The following is a 23,737-nucleotide window of genomic DNA, read 5'->3' on the forward strand; positions in this document are numbered from 1 at the left end:
AGTGACTGAGTAATACTTATTGACAGAGTGCAGAGGATAGCTACTTCAGAGCTATCAGTTTCCTTAACGGTGAAGAGTTTTCCAGATGTCCCCCAGAATAATGTAAGTTTTCGCCTGTATTAAAGTTCTGTGCTACTTAGTACAAGAATGCTTCATAAACGTAAACATGGTACAAATGCTTTCTGTTAATTGCTACTCTTCTCTGAAGAGATATAATTTATCTGTTCTAAATACTATATTGGCAACACCTTTTATTTTCAAAGCCATTCAAAAATTTAAAAGGCTAGGATGTACTCCATTTGATAACAAAAGAGAAACCACCTACTTAATGTTTGTAGAGGATGTTATATTTTGATGTAGTAGTTCAGGCATAAGAGATTACTTAAAACCCCTAAGATAAAGCCTTCCTTTAAAAATAATAAAACATTGTATACTCCTGAATTTGTACCAAGGCTAGTTTTGACAGCAAAGTAATATGCTTTTAAAGCGGCCTGACATATATCTGGTTATTAATGTTTGTATTGATGGCTTGTAAACAGTCTAGAATTTAGTGCTTTAATCCAGGATTACTGCAGTTCAATGTGTAATTATCCTAATATTTTCCCCCTTCAGGGTTCAATACAAGTGAGAGATGTTACAGAGCTACTTTCTGGTTTTTGGTTAATTATACATAGGGTCACCTTCCTTTTTAATTTTTTAGTTTCTCTCACCACTGCAGAGCACAATTTTGTGCAAAATGTTTGGATATTTTCTGTGCCACAAATGTGGACAGCACACTTCGTGTTCCAGGTACAGCCATTGCTTTCTCTGTATTCTTCCCCTCTCAGAGGTTGTTTATTGCAATGATACATTAGGAAAGCCATTTCTTTCTAATCTTTGTATGATTTCTGACTGGCCAGTATAAACAAGTTTAAGGGGAGCACTTTCCATCAAAATAGTATTTTCTAAAAATATGCAATTTTAAATTATACTTCTTAGCTGAAAGTGATTTTTCTCTCTTATTTCTTCTTAAGCTACTCAGTTATATAAAAAAGAAAAAAATATTTTCCTATACGAGTGATTTTTAAGTCTGTACTGGAATAGTATGGAATAGACTAGATTTTGTGATTGTTTTTACTCTGGCACCTGAAACACAGGAAATTCCTTTTTTCTGAAGTGCTGATGGGTGTATGAAAGAAACAGGAAGGTAGCTGTGCAGGTCTACATATGTCTGGAGTATCTTCTGTGGAAACACAGGTCAGATCCTTTGCGCAAATGAGCTCATGTGTGCTGAAGACAGCAATGCTTCTATGGCTTACACAACTGAAAATCTAGCTTGCTACTATAGCCATAGAGGACCAAATCAACCCATTAGGATTGGTTTTGTTTTGATTTGAACAGTTTGGTCCGCTAAGCCTCTTCTGTTCTTCTACTAGCATGTTTATTTGTGGTCATCTCCATTGAAATCCTAATGTGACTAGCTTCTACTCAAGGACCCATTTAAAAAAAATAAAAAAGTTAAATAAAACATGCTCCAGTTTTCGTATGCGCAGGAGTCAGGCAATTCAAAGCAGTAGCTTGGGCTGCAGCTGTTTCTCATTTGCATCTAATATACTACATCTTTGTGGAACCAGATCAGCATTGAATACAGCAATATAAAATACATTTTAGAACATCAAGTTTGGCTACTGAGAAAAATGTCGCTTTGAATTTTTCAGAGCAAATGCACTCAGAAGAGCTCAGCCAAAGAACTGCTCTTACATGGGATATGTGGGAGGAGCAGTTGCATTCAGTGCTGGAGACCTTTTGTGATACTAACGTTCTGTAGTGACCACAGTGGTGTTGAAGAGGGTCAGACGGTATGGGCTTGATGTGCAGCCAGACTGTTCTGCCATATATTTACGTGAGAATCCCCTTCTGAGGCATAGTAGGAGATGAATCCTGCAGTAGTGTGCTGTAGAAGATCATCTCTGACAAGCTCTTAAATAATGCACCTGCCGCGTCTGCTTTTGAACCAAGAGTTACTGAACATAACCCTTGAGATTTCATGTTTCTTCCGGTATTTGGAGTACAGTGTTTCCACCTCACAGCAAGAAATTTTTATGTCAAAACCAATAAATGTTCTTACTCTTACCAAATGATTTTCTGTCCTGGTTACAAGGAAACAGTATTATAGTGTCCTTTTTTATTATTAAAAATGGTGTAGTCTGACATTTACAACATGTCCATAAACCTGCCATCAAGTGCAAAGAGGCTCTTCTGGGAGGTCACTTTGACTCACATGGTTACATTCTAAATGTTGTTGCAGAAATACATTTTTTCTTCTTTTGAGGGGGATTAACCTGTGGTACGGTATGCATAGTGTACACTTTAAGGGAGGGACTATCTAGTAGTTATTTCTGCATCTGTGGTTTGGACTTCGCCAATTACCCCAGAATGCCAAAATGCATCTGAAGAGTAAAATAAGTAAGTAAAATATTTAAGCATTTTTTTAAAAATTCTGCTTTTCTACAGTAATTATATTGACCCAAACTGTCTTTTAATGTCATATCAAGGTAAGCATCCGCATTACACCTTCTTTTCATATTCAAATAAAAGAAGGGGTGGAGGAATTTAAAGCTAATCTTTACCTTTCAATCAAATCTGTTCTTTAAAAAATACCCCAGTGCTAGTGCTCGGAGGAGTAATTGTCTTAGGTTTATTGTCATTATTCTTGAAGAATTTTATAACAAATGTGTTGTGGCACAATCCACAGTGATGCTATAAATGGGGGTTGGTGATATGACTGCTATTAAAAGCCAGGTTTTAGTGTTATTGACGTAAAAAGAAGTCAGAGTGAGTTGGTTCTCCAAGGTGTTACCTCACTTCCTGAGCAAAAGCAAGATGGGGTTTTGGCAGTGTGCTTGAATGCATTTGGATGTCTGTTCAGTATGGCTTGGGGAAACTTGAGGGGCTTCAACCATTCTGTCTTGATTTTTGTTACTGTAATTTCAGATGCGTTTGATGTGTAGGAATGATGCATACGTTTGAGTTGAGTCCCAGGGCCAGAGGCAGGAGGTGCCATGTCGAAAGGGATGCTCCACTCCTGATTTCAGTCTCTGCTCTGTGCTGCCTGGCGTGTATTGAAATGATTTGCATGAGCCCTGTGTAAAGTGTTTTTATGTTCTTCTGCGTGAAAAGCATTGTCTAAAGGCTAGATATCTGTTACTTAGAAAAATTTGTCACAGCTGTATTGAAATATAGGGAGACATCGTCTGTTGGGAAAAGAACAAGGAGAACCTCTGGGGAATCAAGCATTTCAACCCCTTATTGAGTACTGTAAATGTGCAAATGAGACAGTTGCACTGCTGTCTTCTGCTGGAGTGGGGAGAAAAAAAAAAATCCTAAAATACATGGTATAAAGATAAAAGACTTGTGTTTCAGCATGGCTCTAAGGTACTGGGTATGAAGTCCAATTTACATTCATTTTAGAATAAACAAACATGAATCTTCTTGTGATACTAATGATGGCATTACTAGCCACCTTACAAAAAACAGTGATGTTGAAAATACGAGGATAGTTACCAGGCTTTCTCCTCTCCAACACATGAAGCAGTATCATACAAAAAAATCTGCTCATTTTACAGGGTAATCTCCTAAATGTGGTCAGTGATGTTAATACTTCAATTAAAATATTTTTTCCAAAGCAACGTTAATGTCATCCTCCCATTTACCTATGCACATCTTTGATTAAAAAAATTCCTACCTCCATTGCAAATTAGCTTATTTCATTCAGGCTTTTAAGAAGCAACCAGAATAGCTTCATATCAATTTTATTTTTGGGGGGGGTTTTGTGTGACTCCGTTGCTATTTTCTCACTCTTTCCTCCCCCACTGAGAACTTTCCTGTAGCTGGTGCTCAGCGCTCAAGAGATGTTGCTTGTGTCTTGGTCCTGATCTTGGGTGTTGCTCAGGGAATGGGAATGGGAATGGAAAGCGTTCACAGGATTTGGCTGGCTGTAACAACTGCTGTGACAGCTGTTACAGACTCATTTATGCCTCTTTCTTCCTCTGAGCAGTCTTAAATAAAGAAATGTGGTAGAAATAGTCCTCTGTCTAGCTGACCCTTCTGCTTTACCAAATTTCACAGGTACTCATCAGCTGGAAATAACAGAGGAAGAAAAGGAGCTGGGAGTCCTAGCTGGGCTCAGCATGACAGCGGGAGACAGCCATGAAAAAGACAATTGTGATCTAGGATGTGTCAGGAGAGGCATTTACAGCAGAGATAGGGAAGTATTGCTGCCATTATGCAAGGCACTGGTGAGACCTTGCCTGAGATAGTGAGTACAAGCCTGGTCACCTGTGTTCAAAAAACTTAATTGAAAATGGGACTGATAGGGAGAAGGGCCTGCCGGGCAGACTGGAAAATCAAGGGGATGGAGAACATGTCATGTAAGAAAAGCCTATATCCTTTTAATCTAGCAGACCAAGAGCAGATACAAATGTAGTCTAAAAATGCTTCAAAAGTCTATTCATCAAGGGTGAAAGGGTATTACAACTGAAGGATAATGCTAGCGTGAAAAACAAGTGAGGGAAACAGTGTAGCCTGGAATTAAAGAGGCTCCCCTTAGAGTAGGGGGACCTGCAGCTGGTTTCCAATCCAGAGACTGTTGTGGAAAAAGCAGACTGCTTTTAAGATGGAACACAATACACTTATGAAGAGGTGCATGTGATAGCAGGGCATTGGCATCCATAGCCCTTAGGTCTCTTCCAGTCCTTCCTACGTGCTTGACCTGCACATATAAAGGAAGTATAGTGATAATGGAATAAAGGAATATTTATTTTGAAAAAAGTTTGATGTGAGGGAGGGAGAGGAGGAAGGTGCGTGAAGAGGATGGGAAAGAAGGGCTGTCAAACAGAAAACACTCACGTGGAGTGTTTCTCTGCAGCTGAAAAATGAGCACTTCTCCCTAGGTCTATTTATTATGACACCGCTTATCTAAAAACAATAGTTAAAAAGAAATCTGCACATTATTCAAGCTCTAATGCAGCGTGTTCCAGCCTACTTAGACTCACTGGGTTTGTACTGCATCAGCACAGACAAATGATCTGATTTCTTTCATAAGTCAAAGTGAGTAGATTTTTTTGAGCTTGGAGATGCAGCAGGTGCTGCTTCTCCACGTCTGTCTCTGGTCATGTCCATAACACCTGGGTTCAGTGGAGTACCCCCAGACCGCAGCTACGCAGACTGGTATTTGTAAGCTGCTCAGAACAACAGCAAGGAAAGAAAAGGAAGATGATTTTGGCTGCACAGGAGGGCATCAAGATTATTACAGCTCGGTGTAGTTATTTGACTGGCTGCTACTGTGCACTGCTGTGGGGTATGTGGCTTCAGGAAAAGGATTCTAAAGATCCCTTCACTTACTGTGTCAGGAAGAGCACGGCAAAATGGTATTAAAAGCCAAATGATTACATGTGAAACACAAGCAGCCTTCTCACACCAGGCTAAATTTACCAGCCTTGTCTTGTAGATCAGGCATTTATTAATGCCTAACAAAAGGAAAATTTCTGATCCTGCCACAAGTATTTTGTATACTTCAGGCTGGGCAAGTCTGCAGCTGAAATAATGTGAATGTGCATGTACAGGCATCATGTATCACTGTGAGAGTTGTTTCATATTGACTAACTTACTTTCTTTCTGTCTTTTTCCTCATTTCTTTTTTTTTCCCTTTCCAAACAGTATTTTCTGAAGCTGAACATCAGTTCACCAGAGAAATAATTGTTGGCTATCCTCCATAGCTTTTCAAAGAACTTGTTTAACTTACCAGTGTGCAATGGTAACAACTGAAGAAAAACGTGAACTGAGTTTTATGTGGCCTCATACCAGTTTTAGGTATGAACAAAAAAGAGTCTCATCCAATTGCGGTTAGGTACCTGGAATGGTACCTAACTGGAATGCAGCAGATTGGTAGGGGAACACCCAGAAGAAATGTAACAAATGGATGGCTGAATTTTCTTATGCAGAAAATAGTCATGAGGCTGAGTGTACCTGCCGTTTTTTTTTTTTTTTTTTTTTAAACAAACAAACAAACAAACAAACAACCCAACAAATCAAAAGACAAGAAAAATCCCTTTGTTTTCCTGCACCTTGAACATACATAAGACAGCACAGGTCCTGTGACACAGGTCCCTCCTGTGTAGCTTTTTATCACTCTGTTTCAATAGCTTATGAGAGGAGACTGCTGAACACTTTTCCGGGGACCTAAAAGGATTATGTGACTACTGCTAGCTATGTGGTAACACTTACTCCTGATAGCATTTATATCAGCTCTCCTTTAGGGAATCACCTAAAATAAGTAGTGACATTTATATAGCACCATCGTCCAGTGCACTTGACAAACCACAGGCAGAGTCTAGGGAAAACTATTGCTGAATTCCAGCTGTTTCTGGACTGATGGGAGGCAGCTTCTTAGCAAAGGAAGCGTGCACGCTAAGGGATAACTCCATATTCTTTTGAAAATACAGGATAGCTACTTCTCATTAGTAGGGATGTGTTCCATGAGGCACACAGTCATATGAGCAGGTTTTGATAATCCCTTGTGATTATCATCTGTTTCTCAAGCCAGTCGTTCACACCATGGTGGTAAGATTTATTGAGAAGGAAGGACATGGAGTGTTTAGGTTTCTCTTGTTATCTCTTACCGAAATACTGACCCACCTTAGTGGCACTGAAGTGTTTGAGACTTAAGAAGCATACTGTCAGACTTTTCTGCCTGGTGGTCCTAGATGTCCCTAGGGGTCCCCACAGGAGGACTCTGACTTCAGGGACATACTGTGCGGCTTTCACCTTCTCATGGCCTCCTCCCACCGCATCTCACCTGCAGCTCCATGACTTCCAGCCTTAGTGGCGTTCCCATGCCTGTAGTAATGGCAAGAGAGCCAGTGAAACCTGCCTTTTCCCTAAAGCATCTCAAACAGTTGTGGCCTGGATTGGTTTGTAAAATGGGAGCATTCTGAGTCCTTACAAGGGCTTTTCTCCTGTCCATCGCCACCTCGTCTGAGATATGCCCTTTCTCTGAGCTATAGTCTCAATGAGTCTTTCCGGAAAGCAATTTTGTATTTCATATCACTTCCTGACAATCTATTAAAAAAAAAAAAAAAAAAAAAAAGTTTCATGTGGGTCTTTCAGCTTCTTGGAACATCTCCCTATTGTGTCTAACCAAATTCTCTCAGCAGCTTGTCAATTTCTGGGTTTGCTGTACTTGCAACTCAGCAAAAAGTAGAAATCTTTTCATTACCCTTTTTTTTTTTTTTTTTTTTTTGGTAAGGGTGGGCATAATTGAACAACAGAGTGTAAGAGAGCTAATTCCTCAAAGAATGTTACTGAATTTGATGAAAATGTATGGGGTTGGAGGTAAAGGAAATTATTTAATTTTTCTGCCTTTTAACCCCCATCTCTCTGTGTCCCTAGCCCAGTGTCAGTTTGTGGCAACATATTCTTTAGGGAAAAAAAAATCAGTTTGTGTTCCAGATTAACTGTTCAAGCTACTCAGTCATGGTGTGTATGCTGCATAGTCCTATTTACTAGTCCAACCCAATGAATGTTTGTCCTGCTATTGGTCTTTTCCTTCATTTCTGACCAAGCTAGAAGATCTTCAAAGCATGTTTGATATTTCTTTCACATTACATATGCCTACAACTGTGACTTCAGTTGGAGTATGGAATATGTAAATCATGTTTCTTTTTTTTTCTGTAATGACAGTAACAGATCAATGATTCCACAGTGGCTCCTAATCAAATATTCTGATAATGTCCTCCATTGAAATCTATGGAAATTTTTCTATAAAGCTACTTCAACCTAGTTTTTATCCCTCATTAAAATATAGTTGGTAAATATGCTTCTCTTATGAGACACTTTGATATTTATGGATTAGAAGTGGGAAGTGTAACTATTATCTTTTACTTAGCAATTCATTTATAAGCTACGTAACATTATTTCTGTGAAAGATTACATAAAGGACAGAAACATATTTTAACATACCTGCTTCAGGAAATTTGAGATCAATAGACAGGCTAGTGTGAAAACCTGACACATCTATAGACATTCCAGAATCAAGAATGCTTGCATGTTGTGTGTCATTATGCAGTATCATGTATGAAATGAGGTACTTCCCTGAGGGATATCATAATGTCTGTCAGTTGGTCTTTGCTGCACACTATGATGTTACTCTTGGAGGTACCAGTCTCTTAGGAGGACTTAATGTAACAGGGATGCTTGTAGTACTTTCCCAGGCAGATCAGAAACTTAAAATATTAAGCTTACTCTGAGCCTCTAAACATCCTTCTAAGGAATAATTTATCACAATTGGAGTCTCATTTTTCATTTTCTGAACCCGGATTCTGGATGGGTGAACTTTGACAAAAGACTGCATTGTATTTGAAAGCCTTCTCTATATATTGTTATGTGAATAGAGGGCATAGGGGAAGTGTGTAACTGTGCCTCTTTTTTTCTTTTGAGTGCATCTTTCCTCATCAGTTACAATAACAAGGGGTGATAGTAATGGAAGTCTGGTTGTTGTATAGTATTTGGAGTTCTGTATGTTTTCTGTTCTGTCAGTTAGGGTAAATATGGCCTTTCCTGTGAATGGAGGTGGTTGAAGTTACTTGATGAGCTCTAAGCATCGGAAGATGCTTCCATTAATTTACACCAGTATCTTTGTTTGCATTTCTATTCCAGGACCTGCTTTATATGAAACTGGTAAAAACATATTTTCTTTTATTGCAGACATTGTTTATGTAAGGATTTGATACAGAAATGGTGTCAGGCAGGTAAATATTTTGCAAAAGTTAAAGGAAACACTGAGATTTGCTAGAAACAGTGTTTAACAAGGTCCCCTGCTACAAAAGAGCTTTAAACAGCCTTTAGTAACCACAGGAAAATCGATGATTGTTTACATAAAAACATTTCAAGCTCTTCCTCTGTTATAAATTATGTGTGGTGAGTACGTATGTTAATGTTTGCAGTAAATCTCTTTATCGTGGTAATATTAAAGGAATATTTATAATTTCCTTAAAATGTATTTGGTTTTCAGTAGATAAAAGATTATGAAGTTATTACACTGAAGAAAACTATATTTCTTGAAGTTGTTAAACCACTCTCAGCTGTGTAAAAATGCTTAGCCCATTTAAGTGTTTCACCTACCCAATAGTCCTTTTGGTTGCACACAGATAAGCTACAAATGAATTACATGTATAAACCAAACGTTCTATCTTGAACAAAAAAAAGCTATCATTTTCATCTGGACTTTCATAGAGTTTCCATTGTTTGTTACATTTTTCTGATGGCTTATTTATGGCTGAATTATTTTTTTAAATAACTGAAACAACACAAGGTCATATGAGACATTATAATTGAAGAAATTAAAGTAAAATATTATTTTCTGTATAAGCATCTGTAAATTTTGATGAAAAGAGTTTTGAGCTTGTTTAGGATGGTCTACAGGTGGCCTGGCATTATCTTGATCATGTGACCTACAGTCAAAACTCTGATGCTTCTTTGTTCTGAGAAGTAAAAAAATCCCCAAAACATTGTAATCTCTATTTAAAGATGCACTCGGTTTTAAACTGCCTCCCTTTTTGGTGAGGTAACCTTATTTTCGCAAGCTACTGTTGAGAATGGTATTTCCTCCTGGAAATGGATGTTTTGTTCCACTTTGCTTTGCCTTATTTTCTGCAGGATGTCTGTTTTACTGAATAAAACCCCCTCATCAGTGCTGGCAGCTACCTATAAAATAGGATGGTGGATATAACTCTGAAGATTCTCCCAAGTCACTGGTAAGACCTCTGTGTAGCCGGTCAAGAGTCTTGATGCTACATTGTCATTTATCCCAAGCAGAGCAGTTATACTGCTGGATAGCAAAATGGGGTTGAAATTTATTGTTGCTTCTTTTTGTTTCTGTGTGTTAAGATCAGTGCTGTCCAAATGACTGGTCATGTATTTACCTCTGCTTGGCCCTCCTGCACCTGACAGCTTTCAGAAAATCTTCTATTTGATACTGAAGTAATTGACATGATAACTGTTCTCTACAAAATTCTTTTGAAATGAAAAATGAGCTGGATCTCTCAAGTTGGGTTCTTTTACATAATACATAAAAGGTGGCTATGTATAATAATACAGTAGATGTGTTCACTCATTATATTATAATTCATTTCATGTCCTATTGAGATGTGCCATTCTGTTTAATATCTGTAACTTGCTCAACTGAAGCACAAAAGTAGCAGAGCTGTAATGAAACCATTCAGAGTGATAAAGGATGATATATTTTTCTTAAAGGGACAGTCCTTCGATTTTCATCTAGTGTCACTTGGGCTAATTGCCTTTTACTTCTGTGAATTTTTGCTTAGGGAGAAAGCCTCAGGTCTAGAGCCAAGATTAGGGTATACAGTTAGTCTTAGTAGTCACACTTTTAAACAGCTTTGCTCATATGGCTCTGCAACTAATACCTGGGGTATGAAAATGCTTTTGAAAAGTGACTTATTTTAATTATTATATGAACTGTCAAAGAAAAAAACAACCCCACAACTCAGACTGTTTTCATCTCCACTGAACAAAAAATGGTAGAAAACTAACTCTGAGCTTTGGTTTATTTTCTTTACAAACAAGTCAAATGTGAAGTACAGCACCAGTGGGAAGGATGATGATAAAAACTCCTTTTTTCCCTTATAAACCATATGTTGCTAAAAGGAGAGTTTAAAAACATAATCTGTATGTTATGTAAATATGTATCTGGAAATGCAAAGATGCAAACGTGGAGATAATACCTGTATACCAAAAGCTAGATCTGCACTCTCCAGAAAATAAGTGAACGTTTAATTGCAATCAACAAGGATAGATTCATGATGTTAAAAATAATTATTATAATTGGACTAGTTGTAAGGCTACCAACAATCTTCAAGATAGTTTGATTTGTATAACTATTTGCCATGAAATACTTGAAATACAGAATACAAAAGGACACTCACAGTTAAAAAAGGAGCTCTTTGTTTAAACCAAAAAAGATTTGAATAGGATTATTTTGTTTATCTGCTCTTCTTTTTCTAATGTCCAAAGAAAGCTGTCAGATGAATGTGGTTTTGAAGCTGCCTTTCTTTCTTAAACATTCATTTTTTAAAATAAATACTATGGACAAGCCTAAGTGGATGAAGGCCTCATTTCATCAGTTCCCTGTGCAGTATTGCGAACAGTCATTTTTTAATAGGTTATTTTAATGTTTTGGGGTTTTTGTGGTGATGGAAGCAGAGGAAGAAAAAGAGGAATGTGAATAGATTTTCTCTGAGAGATTTCACAGACGTGTTCCTTTCTTCAGCAGAAAGAGAATGGATAAATGCCACTTATCTGGTCTTGTTCCCTGAGAATTCCTGCTAAAGGTCTTAAAGAGAGTAGTTTCAGGTTTTTCTCAGAATTCAGATATCTACTTATTGATTATGATATAGTGTTTTGTTGTGTGCACTCACCAAGAAACTTAACCTGAAATGTTTTTAAGTCAAATCAAATAATTCACAGAAACAGCAGAAGATCAAGAGTTAAGCCATGCAAAACCACACTTGTGGTACAAGTGGTTGGAGGTTAAGATAACTGAATTTGGATGCAATTTATTAACAAACAGGTATTTCATATAATTTCTTGTCCTTTTCTTGTATCAAGACAACAGAGACCTAGTGATTGCTAGTGATGTGTGATTAGGTGAGCATGAGTGGTCGTGAACAAATGCTGAGCAATCTTCCCAAAACATGGAGACGTGCTTTAGAAGTCACACTGCAATCCTCATAACATATCTTCTCAAAGAGTTATGAGCATATAAGACCCTCACCAGATGATACCAAGCACTGGATCATGTGTTGCAACGGTAATCTGACCACTTGGACAGCAATAAGCAAGTGTAAAAAATGTAATTTCTATCTCAGATTGCTCTTAACATCCAGGGGATGAATCTCTTTCCCCCAGATCTACCTACTACCACCTCACACTTTTTTTCTGCATTAAAAAAACAACAAAACAAAAAAGAAACGAAAAAAAAAAAGTTAAAATTCTGAAGTCTATTCCTTACTATTCCACTATGCGTGTGAAAATCACTTGTCATTTTGATTTTCAGACAGTATTGCCGACTGGGAGAGACTGTTAGGGGAAATGCAATGTGAGAGCAGGACTCAGGTGTCCAATGAGAAGATGGACTGGGTGAGTACTGGTACCTGGCCCTGGTGCCATTTGCTGCCACTTTCAAGGAGACCTTGAAATGCAGGAAGGCAAAGGAGAAGGAGGATCATCCTGCAGTGCTTTCAAAGCTTCAGAAGCTACTGCTGACAGGTGTGCAAAATTTAGAGCAATGTATTACATCATCTCTTCTCTAACTTAGAGCTAAAGCATGTTTCCAAGAATGCACTGACTGTTGCAGAAACCACCAGTACAACGCTGAGAAAGCTCCTCTCAGTGAAAGCAACCATGTTAGGGAATAGTTCCTGCTATGGGCTTAAAAACTGTGCTGGCTGCTTGCCAAGGGACAGATGTTTTTGGCAGCTCTGGAAAAGGATCCACAAAAGAAAGTCTGTTACCACAAGAAAGACTAACAGTTGCCTCTGGAAATATATCCTGGTTTGAGGAAAATGAGTTAAATACAATCACTGAATCCTTTAAGTGTGTTGGCTTATTTTATTTTATGTTAATTATTTTATTTTATTTTATTTTATTTTATTTTATTTTATTTTATTTTATTTTATTTTATTTTATTTTATTTTATTTTATTTTATTTTATTTTATTTTATTTTGTTTTATTTTGTTTTATTATTTTATTATTTTATTTTATTATTTTATTTTTTTTATTTTATTATTTTATTTTCATAGGCTACAATAACAACATTTCAAAGTGTTAAAACTTTCTTTTTGCTAGGATGAAATAATGAGTCTTCAGACTTACTGTAGGTAGTGCACTATTTTATACTGTTTAAAAATATTTACAGTATATTCCGGAAGTGCAACAAAGAAAACAGTCTTGTACCTGGGCTTAGGTTCTTACTAGTTTTATAAAAAGTATTAATAAATTATGAGACATTAAAAATATTAGTCACTGTAAGATTTAATTAAAAGAAAGCAGTTAGAAGGGATACTTTCAAAGGCATCTCGCCACCTCAGTCCCATCAGTTTACAATAGAAAATTTGGTAGATTACCTTTCTACTAAATTGTGCTTTAAGACTCTCTCCCTCATTCCTTTTCTGATACTAGGATAAAATTGAAAGGGTGAGTCTTTTGGACTTTAGAGATCTGAAACAACTTAGGCTGGAGAGACTTCCAGTATGCCTTAGGTGTTGACTTTCCTTAGGGCAATAGACTTTACTGAATATGGTTGGGTTTTGGTTGTTATGTTGTTTGTTCATTTGTGGTTTGTTTGGTTGTTTTTCTTGGTTTGGTTGGTTGGATGCTTTTTTTTTTGTTTGTTTGTTTTTTGTTTTTTTGTTTTGGTTGGGTTTGGTTTGTTTTTTTTTCCCCCCTAGAGCTGCATGCTCTATTGTTATATTGCATTGTTGATCTTTTCTTGCAGGCTAGAGAATTATTAGACATTTGCTTACAGCTGACAGACACTGACTTTGTTTTCTTTGGAAAGCTGAACTGAATCAGGCCAGTTGTATAGTCTGAAACAATGTTTTCATTAAATGTTAGGAAATGTCTTTCAATGTTTAACAGGGCTGTCAAACAGGATGCATTACAAGTATGTAGATTAATACAGCCATGTGCAATTCTTGACGGCAGTGATATTCCTTCTGGCTGTTATCTCAAAGGAATAGATTAGATAGCGTGGACTTCTCACACCATAGAAGGATGAGTGTGCTTTGGGGGCATCTCATGCCAGGCATGTCCTCAGTGATTGCCTAAAAGATTTTGATTTTCCCGTTTTTTTTTAGGTGTCAGTTTTAGCTGATCAAGTTATACATGTTTTTCAGCCCTTCTGACAGCTGTTTTTTTGCTTTTGGCTATTGGCAAATGTCATCAAAGGTTTTTTAAGATACGAGCTTGCTGATATGATTCATCTCTACCACCTAGTCCTTGTTCATCCAGCTCATCTCTGCAGTGCTGTAGTTTTGTTGTTTTGTGAGATCCGTTTACCATGCAAATCATATACCATGTTTAGGAAACAACTTTTTTTTTACTCTTTCCATCCCATTTCTCCCTTTGAACCTTTGGAATCTTCCAGGGCCTTCTCATTTAACAGTACAATAAATGCAGATTACTCCTGGCTTTTTGATGAATGTTTTTTAATGCTTCAGAAAACCTGATAATCAAACTGGTTACATTAATTAGATACAGGAAGGAATGCTGATGGTAGGTGAAGTTCATAAATACTAGTGCAGAAGAACTCTGATTCAAAGCTTGAAACTTAGTTTAGTCTTTTCTACAGCAGGTAAGATGGAGCTGTCTGAAGAAGGAGATGGATCTGGGAGGGATTTCTGTTTCTCATTCTGATTCAAACTGGGATTTCAAAACTAACTACAACCTGAACTCTCCAGTTGCTTGAGAAATGTACATTACAGGATACATTTCTAAACTGCCTGAGATCTAATTTAGATCAGTTTTATTCAGTAAATATTATTACTTTTTAACTCACCCTTGTTTTCATTGTTATAATTTGTATGAGACTATGTAATTATAGTATTGTTGACTGAAAATGTGTGTGTGTGTCTGTGTCTCTGTGTGTCTGTGTTTCAACTGTGTGGAACATTTTTAGATTTTCTAGGACTTTTGCCTGGTTCTCTGGTTCAATCTTTCTGCTCCATCTGTTGCAAAATGAAAAACCGAGTGAAACATTTCAGAGAAGAATTGTGTCTTAGATATCTAAGTCCTGTAATGCAGTAGTATTTGAAGTTCAGGTGAGCCTGAGGTAATTACAGTTCTTAAAACAAAAGTCTGATATTAATGAAAGTCGTTAAGTATCAGGACTTTTATGTTATCTTGGATAAAGGAGCAAGCAAGGTTTTTTATGTTTGAAAAGTATTTTTGGTGTTATATCTGTTGTAATAGAAGAGAGTTTGTGCTCTTTTATTTTTTTTTTTTTTTCTTTAATAGCAGTCATCTAAGGCTCAGCCTCAGGAAATCATGCAAACATATATTTTGTTCCTTTTCTGTCCAGGGAAAATCTGTACTTATATGTGAAGAAAGGTTTTATACATTCTACAGAACTTGTCCTTTTATATAAGATTCTATTTGCCTGGCAATTATATTTGTTCCTTGTTAGTGTATTGCAGTGTTTGTATACCCTATGTAAATATTTATGTGATTCCTTTCTCATAGTGGGAGAACATGAGACATAAAGATCTCATGAAACTGAAAAGAAAGATTTTACTTCACTCCTCTATATTTGGAAATATATGTTAATTTTAATGTTCCACAGTGTAAATATTAAGAGAAGATATATTCAGGATTTGATTATTTTCCCAAAGGTCCTCTCTTCCCAGGACATCAGCGATCAATTTACTATTGTTAACTTACTTAGTATGAAGACTTCTTGGTTTTCAAGAGCTCTTTGGAGTGTTTATGTGATATAGGTGGTTGAGATGATTAAACTGTATGGACCTGAATGTTTATCATCACTAGTGTTCCGAGGATTGGAAAACTCAAAAGCCAATGGATGAACAAAACTGCTGAAGCCTTGCCTAGTACTTGTATAGAGTGTGACATTCTGGTAATAAAACCAATATTCTTCTGATTTGGTGAATAATTCTAAGTGCAGTTTTCAGAGTTCAGAAATCTTAATTTATCTGAATTGCAACTCTGTTCTTGTTCAGTTTGAGAAAGTGTTCATGACTGTTAAAACAAGAATGAAAAATATGGGCATGGAGCAGATGTTACTTTTGCCTGCCAGACCAAGAATTGGCTAACACTGAATATGCCTCTGTCTAGTTCTTATAGATAATGGCGTATTTCTGAATGAAAAGGGTGTGGATTGGATCTTTAGAAAAGACTTTTAAATATTTAGATACATAAATAGACTTTGTAATTCTTAGTATAGATTGAGATGGGCATATTCCTTGAATAGTCTAGGTTTTCTTTTTCTTATTCAGATTATGTTCACTTAACATACCCTCAAACTACTGTTTACTACTAGAGTAGCTTTTGGAAAATAGCTCCCCTTGTGAACACTATACCCCTGAATTGTGAAAACTCTAGTACTTCCAGAATAAAATAAGATAAATAAACACAGAATTCCAGAAACGAATGCTGAGGGAGGGAAGGAGGTGTCCTGCAGTAACTACTCCAGTGCTTTTCCCAAAACACAGATCTCTAATTTTCTCCAAGTGAAGATCAGTCTAAAGCATGTCTAAAGGATGTCAACATTTCTAAAGCATGATAAAGCCCGGCACTGCCTTTGTTAGTAGCTAACAAGAGCTTGAGTATGGATAGTCAAATTAACAGGCACTTTACACCATGCTCAACTACTTTGGTGAGAGGAAGTGTGTGTTTCTAGTAAGACACTGATCTGACAATCAGGACACAACATTTGCTCTTTCTGATGCCAGGAATGACCTCAAGCAGACTGCTCAGGTCACATTTTGGCAAAAGGTTTGAGCACAGATATATGTCCCAATGACTGCAAGACGTGTTTGGAACAGAGAGAATAATCCCACTGCTACTTAACTTGTCACATAAAAAACCAAGGGAAAATGCCAAGCCTTTTCAATCCACTTTTGTTGTGTGGTCAACTTGCATTGTCAGCTTTCCAAGATAAGTATTTTCTTCTGCAGAAATAAATCCTCTTTGTAATGCATCTCTGCCAGGTGAATTAGTTCATGGTATCAACTGTCATCACTGGCTCTCTAGCAGTCATGACTTTTCCCTGAAATTTCCTGGCACAGATGCTTGGGTGAGTATTCTCTAACCAGTTTCAGCCAAATGATAGAAAGGGCTATTATTGAGCCTGTTTTTTGCAGTTAATTTGGGTAATTTAGGCTCAGATGAGGAGGTCATCCAGGAGCAGCAATATCATTTGGCAACATGTAGTACTGAGAAGCAAGGAGTGATTGCATGTTCTGTTGGCACAGCCATGGCGTTTTATGGGTCCAGAGCTCTCTTGTAGACAAGATAAACACAGCGCAGCTCTTTGTAAAGAGATCCTCAAATAGTACAGCTGTAGAAAAGTCTGTCATACTTTCTTTTCTAATGGTTGGTCTGTCATTAGACAAATCAACTAGTCTTAATTTTGCTTGTTGCATTTATGAAATCTTTATTTTTTTTCTGACATTTCAATGGGTTTTTTTTCTTTGTTTGTTTACAGTATGCCTTATACTTGGACACATGAGATTTTGGCAGAGTTACATGTTTGATATTTTTGAACACTTAGCCAGAGTATTTTACATCTCAAAAACATACATATAATTTTCTGCTTTAAAGCCATAAGAAGCTATTTGTCAGTCAATCAAAATAAAAATGTCAGAAATGCTAGAATTTTATTTTCATGACTGAAGCTGCCAATCCCTCTTCCAAGACAGTAATATTACATTTTCAGTCTTACTATCTTTCTATTTTACCATTTAAAAATGTAATTCATACAGAAAAGATATTTAAGAACAGTGTAAGTTTGCATAATTACATTCTGAAAACCCAGGAAAGCTGAAAGCAGCATCCAGGAGACCTCAATCCATGAACAGTCCTTGCTGTAGTTACACCCAGATTTAGGATCTGCTTTTCATGTGGATCTCCATTTGCATTCTTATTTGTACCATTAGCCTTTGAAATGAGAAATTAAACTGAATGATAGATTTCTAGGGTGTGTGGGGAATAGATAGGTCACTCATGTTTCTTTCATTCATTCTGTCTGTCCTGAGCCAGACCCTTCATTTCATTCTCCAGCTGAAGCTCTCTGCAGAAACTGGTCTGAAGATTGCTGGTGTTTTTTGAGCTTATAATAGACAAGGTCCATAACATTCTTGCTTCTCGCTTATGAAGTTGCTATGTAAGATCTGAGCGTAGTCATCTGCTCTCAAGTTTTCCACCAGCCTTAGCGTTCCAGATGGTGATCTATACATAGGCCTGGTTGGCTATCACGACAGCCTTTTTGGTATTGCCAGCTAAAAATCGTCTTTAGGCAAGAGGTGTTGAAAACCTCTAATTATCTCTGTACATTTTGCTCCATATTCTGTTTTAGTGTTGACAAGGCATTGCTGTTGCACGTTTTCAGTTTAGTTTTTAGTTTTGATCAGGCAGCTGCATCAGATCTTTCCCACTTGTCTCAATGCATTCTTTGCTGTTGGGCCTTGGTTTTGTTTAGATTTTTTTGACAATTATACTTGTTCCTAGCTTATTCCTTTTTACAATTTTTGACTTCTTTACAGTTACCACTTATGTATAGACATATACGCACACTCCTTAGCTCTGGGGGGATAACTTTTTGTTTTAATTCCTTCAAGCATATACTATATTTTGCATCAACTATTGTTCTTTGTGAAGTTTCCAAACCTTCACAAGATGTAGCAAATGCAAATTTCAGATCCCTTAGCTATTCTTCTTTATCTGGTTGATTCCCATCTACTCTAGTCTGTATTTCCTCCATATCACAATGGCTGATCATGGAGACTCAAACATGTACTCAAGTGTGTGGGCTTGCACGTGTACATAATGCAAAGACCTGAAGATGGATCTGTTCCAGTTCAAAGTGTTATATCAATACTAATGGATCATTTTCAGTCATCTAAAGGATCAGATGTGTATATATTTTCCAGATTAGATAGTAACATGACACGTATTAATGCCAGTTGTTTTCACCTCAATTATTTCAGACCCTTGAAATTAAATATTTGTCATTTTATTTAATGTTTTACTATCTTTGTTATCTACAGAATAGGTTATTCCAAATAAAAAAATGGAATTTTATTTTTCCAAGAAGCTGTACATAGAGTGGGCTAAGAATGAAAGACAGAGGAAAACAAATGTGAAGTCTCTGTGAGCAGCTCTAACAGGGAGAGACATAGTTGTCTCTCTGCCTGTACTCAGCCTTGTGTCCTTCTTTCCCCTCTGTCTGGAGGTTCGCAGCTCCCTTATTGCTGGAAAAGCTGTTTATATGAATGTTCTATAAACTGCTTGGGGCAAAATGCATCAGGTTAGTTATGAACTCAAAAGGAACTAATTTGATTCATTTTGGAAATGGCATGTTAGGAAGCTCAGCTGGAAAATTTGAAAGAATAGTAACTTTCAGTGGGAGGAGGTGAATGTCAGCTGAGGGAAGCTGAGAACACTATCTTCCTCTTCAGCATGGATGGGTCTTGGGCTCTCCCTGTAACTTAATCATGGCTCTTCTAAGAAAAGACAACCCCATGCAAGCAGAATTATTATTTGTCATTTATGTCGCTTCCACAATTTCCTTTAAATTTCCTAAAAGGAAAGTTAAGACTTGAGGAATGATTTAGATAAAAAGTGCAATGAGATTCTCAAGTATTAAAGAAATTAATAATCTAGACCTCAAAGTGCCATGTGATAAATGTTGTGTAATGGATACTAACTTCTTTTTGTTTCTTTTCTGTTTTCTGCATTGTGGTGGTTGAGTTTGGGCATTTTTTTTTTTTTTTTTTTTTTTTTTAGGACAGTCTTGGCCTATGTGAAAATGTGATTAGAAATTTGTATTTCTTTTCAATGTGAGGTGAGTTTTTATCCAGTGACTGGTGTTTAGATATGTTGACTTTAAAATCAAATTCAAAGAAAAAAAAAAAAAAAAACAAAAAATAACCATGATTATCAAACCAATTTCTATTCTGTACTCCTTTGGTAGAAAAGGTGAAAACACAGAGCAATTGATTGCATAATGACTTGACATCTGAGTCTCCAGTTCTTTCGATATAGGTATAATTAATACCATAGCAATAGTGGTTTCATCAGTGTGAGATTTCTCTTGCCCTTAACAGGTAGGAGGACATACTGTTAATTGAATGAGTCAGAACGCAGTGTTTGACTTTCCCAGGGCTGTGTGTGTGTGGGTACGGGGATCCTGTGTTCTTTCTGGTCAGTAAGTTGAAAGAAGCTCAAAATATTCATCTTGGTGTTATTAAATTTAATGTGATATTTCCTGTTGATCTGGTGAAATCGGGACTGGAACTCTGTATAAAGAATAATCTATGATATGTCAGTTTACTGATGGTAAAACAATCTTACTATGCAGCTATAAGTGCTTTCTAAGAGATATAATATGACAAACATCAAAGGATAAGCTGACACTGGTAAACAATCATCAATTATTTAAAATAATTCTGCGAAAAACTGCAATACCTTATCAGTTTCAAACATGAAATGTGAGAAAAATAATTATTTCAAATCACCTTCACCTGAAATTGAACTTTGAGCAGTATGTTTCCTATTTAAAATTAATCTTTGTGGAAGCTCCTTTCATTCAGTGTTAGTGAGTGTCTTTATTTTGAATTCACTTGGTAGGAATACAAAGGTTGGTCACTGGTGCTCTGCTTCTCCTGGAGAGTATGGTCACGTACTTTGCTGTCTTGGATTTATAACTATTTAGCCTTGTGCAACTTTACTTATTTAAGTTATCTTTAAACAGGGACAGACACAGGGCAGATGTTTTCAGTTCGTAGAGAGTCCACCCCATGCAACTAGAGTTCTGCAAAGGTGCTTTTGCTTTACACATCATGTACTAGTTTTGAATTCAGGGGCACTGTGCGTGCCTGGACAGATGTGTGAGTACGTTGCTTAGGTGTGTCCTGATATGGACCTGATCCTGCTCTTACCTTGATGTGAGTGGTGCCAATGTTATAAGGCTCTCTTTAAACTCCAAATACGTAAGAGCACTCCTTGTAAATGTGTTTCCAGGACTCCACACTTGGGGTGTGTAACAGATACCCTGGTTTCAATCCTATTCCCTGCACTAGGCAGCCATATAGCCAGTGAAATATATGGCAGCCAAGTACAGTATATAAGCCTGGAGGTTTGATTCTGCAGCCCTTCTCCTGCATATAGGACTGCAGCACAAAAGGTTACATGCTTGAAATTTTAATTCTTCAACATTATGTTGTTCCACATAGTAGCTTGCTTGATCAGATATGCAAAATTAAATAAATAAATAAATAAATACATAAATAGACAGTAGGGTTATACAAGCATGAAATAATATATTAGCCTTTCTCTCCATTTCCCCAGGAGAATATCTATCTTAATGTAAATACCGTGCTGCTAAATTTCTAAAATAGCTCTCGTTTTAATTCTAAAACCCTATGAAAAACAAAATAAATGAGAGGTTTATGTACACTTTATATATTTTATAAACATATATTAAGTGCACTGTTTTTTTTGTTCATGGTCTTGGTGTTTCTATGCACCTGATAGTTTGGCATAACAGTTCATGGGATGATGCTAATCCATAAACTAGTAAATTGAACTATAACAGGCAACTGTTGTCATCTAGTGCTGCTGCCATTTGCTCTCTACAGCTTATAGGAGGTGCCAAAAAAGGCAAAGGATTCTGGACAGTGCATAAAACCCAATGCCCACTCCCTCAAAAAGCTTTGAGACAGACCATGGAGATGTTCAGCTCTTCCTTAATGCTCATCACCCATGGAGCTAAAGCTCTTTGAACCGGCAAGCTGATATATGCGAAACGTGGTTCCACAGTGGAGTCATGCCTCCAGGAGCAACTGGGGTACATCCCTCAAATGAAAGGGGCCCTGTGTTTCACTGGCATCAAGAGTAAACTGTATCACAGCTGTGAGGCTTTGGGCATACAGGGATATGGATGTTGGCCTAGAGAAAATAGAAGCTGGGAGGGTAAGCCATGGCCATGGAAAAGAAGTGGTTTCCAAAATGTATAGCAAGCCTTTTCCCAGTGGTGGGTGGTAATGAGCTCAGCTTAGCTCTGGCCTGGAAATATGAACAGCCAGAGATCGATAATGGTACTATTTAGAAGATATTTATGCTAATGTTGCCTTCACAGTTAACAAGCTAAATCTGCCAACAACGAAGACTTTTAAATATTTACTACTTTACTTCTAAGGCAATCATTTCTGACAAGCTAGGAAGTAGCATTAAAGCACTATGGAAAATGGTTTATAATCCTCTTATATTTATCACTCGTATTTCTGGGGTCAAAGATGATGTCATTTTTCAATGGTTGCCAGCAGCCATATGCTCTGAAATTATAAATAGTGCTAACGGAAACCTTAATTCGTCAAAAAATCCAGATTTTTTTGCAAGTGATTTCTCTATGTGATCTTCCAGAATACCATTGTGTCCCTCATAAAATAAATACCAAATGTTAATCCTTTTAGCCCTGTTAATCGTTGCAGAGCTGTATAGTGCTGCTGTTACCGTCCTCATTTAGGTTTTTACCAAGCAGCATGACAGGATGCTTTTAAAGGATGCACGGGCCCAATATTTTATCTATGTCAAGGATGTTTTCTTTATAATCATTCTTTTCCACTGTTACAAAAGAGTGATATCAATGAGAAAGGTGTCTGAGTGTAAAACATTAGTAAGACATTCTTTGAAGAAAATACATCAGGTTGTGAGTCTGTAAAGCAGACAAATATAAAATTTCACTTGCAACATCTCTGTTCAGCATAACATTTAAGCATGCATCTAAGACACTTTACAGTCAGTGCTTAAATTTAAACATGTGCTCTAGTATTTATTGAATCTGGTTCATGATATACACCTATGAGTATATTTATTTAATGAATAACCTTTTTTAATGCACGTTTTCCCTTTCTGTAACTCACTAAACCTCATTCATTTTGATTCTCTCTATTAAACATTTGTCATTTCCCCAAATACTCTGTTTCAGGAAGTACAGGGCCTTTACTCTTACTGTGACTTTTCAATTGTGAGGATTTGGTTTCCATTTTAGCAAAATTCTTGAGAACTTGTACTATTAGCAGCCATATTTTCAGTCTTATCATTTTAACTTGTGTCCAGTAAAAACTGGCTTTATACATCAACTGGGTATAAAATAAATGTAATCCTGAAGCAAAAGTTTAATTGTAATTATAAACGTCATGACTATTTGCACTAATTTGTACACAGTAGGTAAACTGCTGCAATGTAGAGAGTAATTTGTTTTGGAATTATTAATCCCAGTTTTAAACAGGAATAAATTACATCAGTGTATACCATTTTATATTAGACTATCAGCACTATTTCAGCCATGGGATATGTATTTCAGCAATATGACAATATTTGTACAGAAATTCTCATTATAGACAAATCTTTAGAGACTATCCTAAAAGTGGTGCAGAGCAGAATTGATAGAGATATATGATGGGGTTCCCTTTCCTGTCATATGCAGTGGAGGGAGGGTGGGTGGTAGGGGTGGGGGCACTGCTGCTGTGTTCGTTGCAGAATCAGGACACACTTGCAGTATATGACTGTAAACAGAACATGTCGTGTGTTCCCTTGTGCTGATCACTGTCTCTCCAACTCTATCTGACCAGCATCTGGGATTGTGGAGAAGAGGAGAGGACAGCCATGGCACCCTTGTGCAACAGCACTGATCTCCATCAGGGCTGCAGGTAAGTGGGCAAGAAAGAGGCCAAGTGTCTCCATAGCAGCTGGCCTCAGAGGTGCATAGTCAGCACCACAGCTAATGCCCACCAGTTGAGGATGCAGCTCTGTGCCTGGATGTTCTGGGTTTGTGTGGCAGGGTTTTTGATAACGGGGGAGGAGGCTACAGCGCTGGCCCCTGTGAGAACCTTCTTGAGGCTCCCCTGGCTCCAAGTCAGACCCACTGCTGGCCAAGGCTGAGCC

General features: G+C 37.2%; 1 long non-coding RNA gene across 1 annotated transcript; it reads left to right on the plus strand.

Moving 5' to 3' along the window:
- Positions 1–57: 57 nt before the first annotated feature.
- On the plus strand, positions 58–23,463 carry LOC116958915. Its single transcript, XR_004405547.2, has 4 exons — positions 58–102; positions 9,694–9,791; positions 12,110–12,321; positions 23,425–23,463. It is a non-coding gene; the product is annotated as an uncharacterized LOC116958915 (long non-coding RNA).
- Positions 23,464–23,737: the final 274 nt, after the last annotated feature.

Source organism: Tyto alba, unplaced genomic scaffold (assembly GCF_018691265.1).
Source record: "Tyto alba isolate M040663 unplaced genomic scaffold, T.alba_DEE_v4.0 Super-Scaffold_13, whole genome shotgun sequence".
Classification (NCBI taxonomy): Eukaryota; Metazoa; Chordata; class Aves; order Strigiformes; family Tytonidae; genus Tyto; species Tyto alba.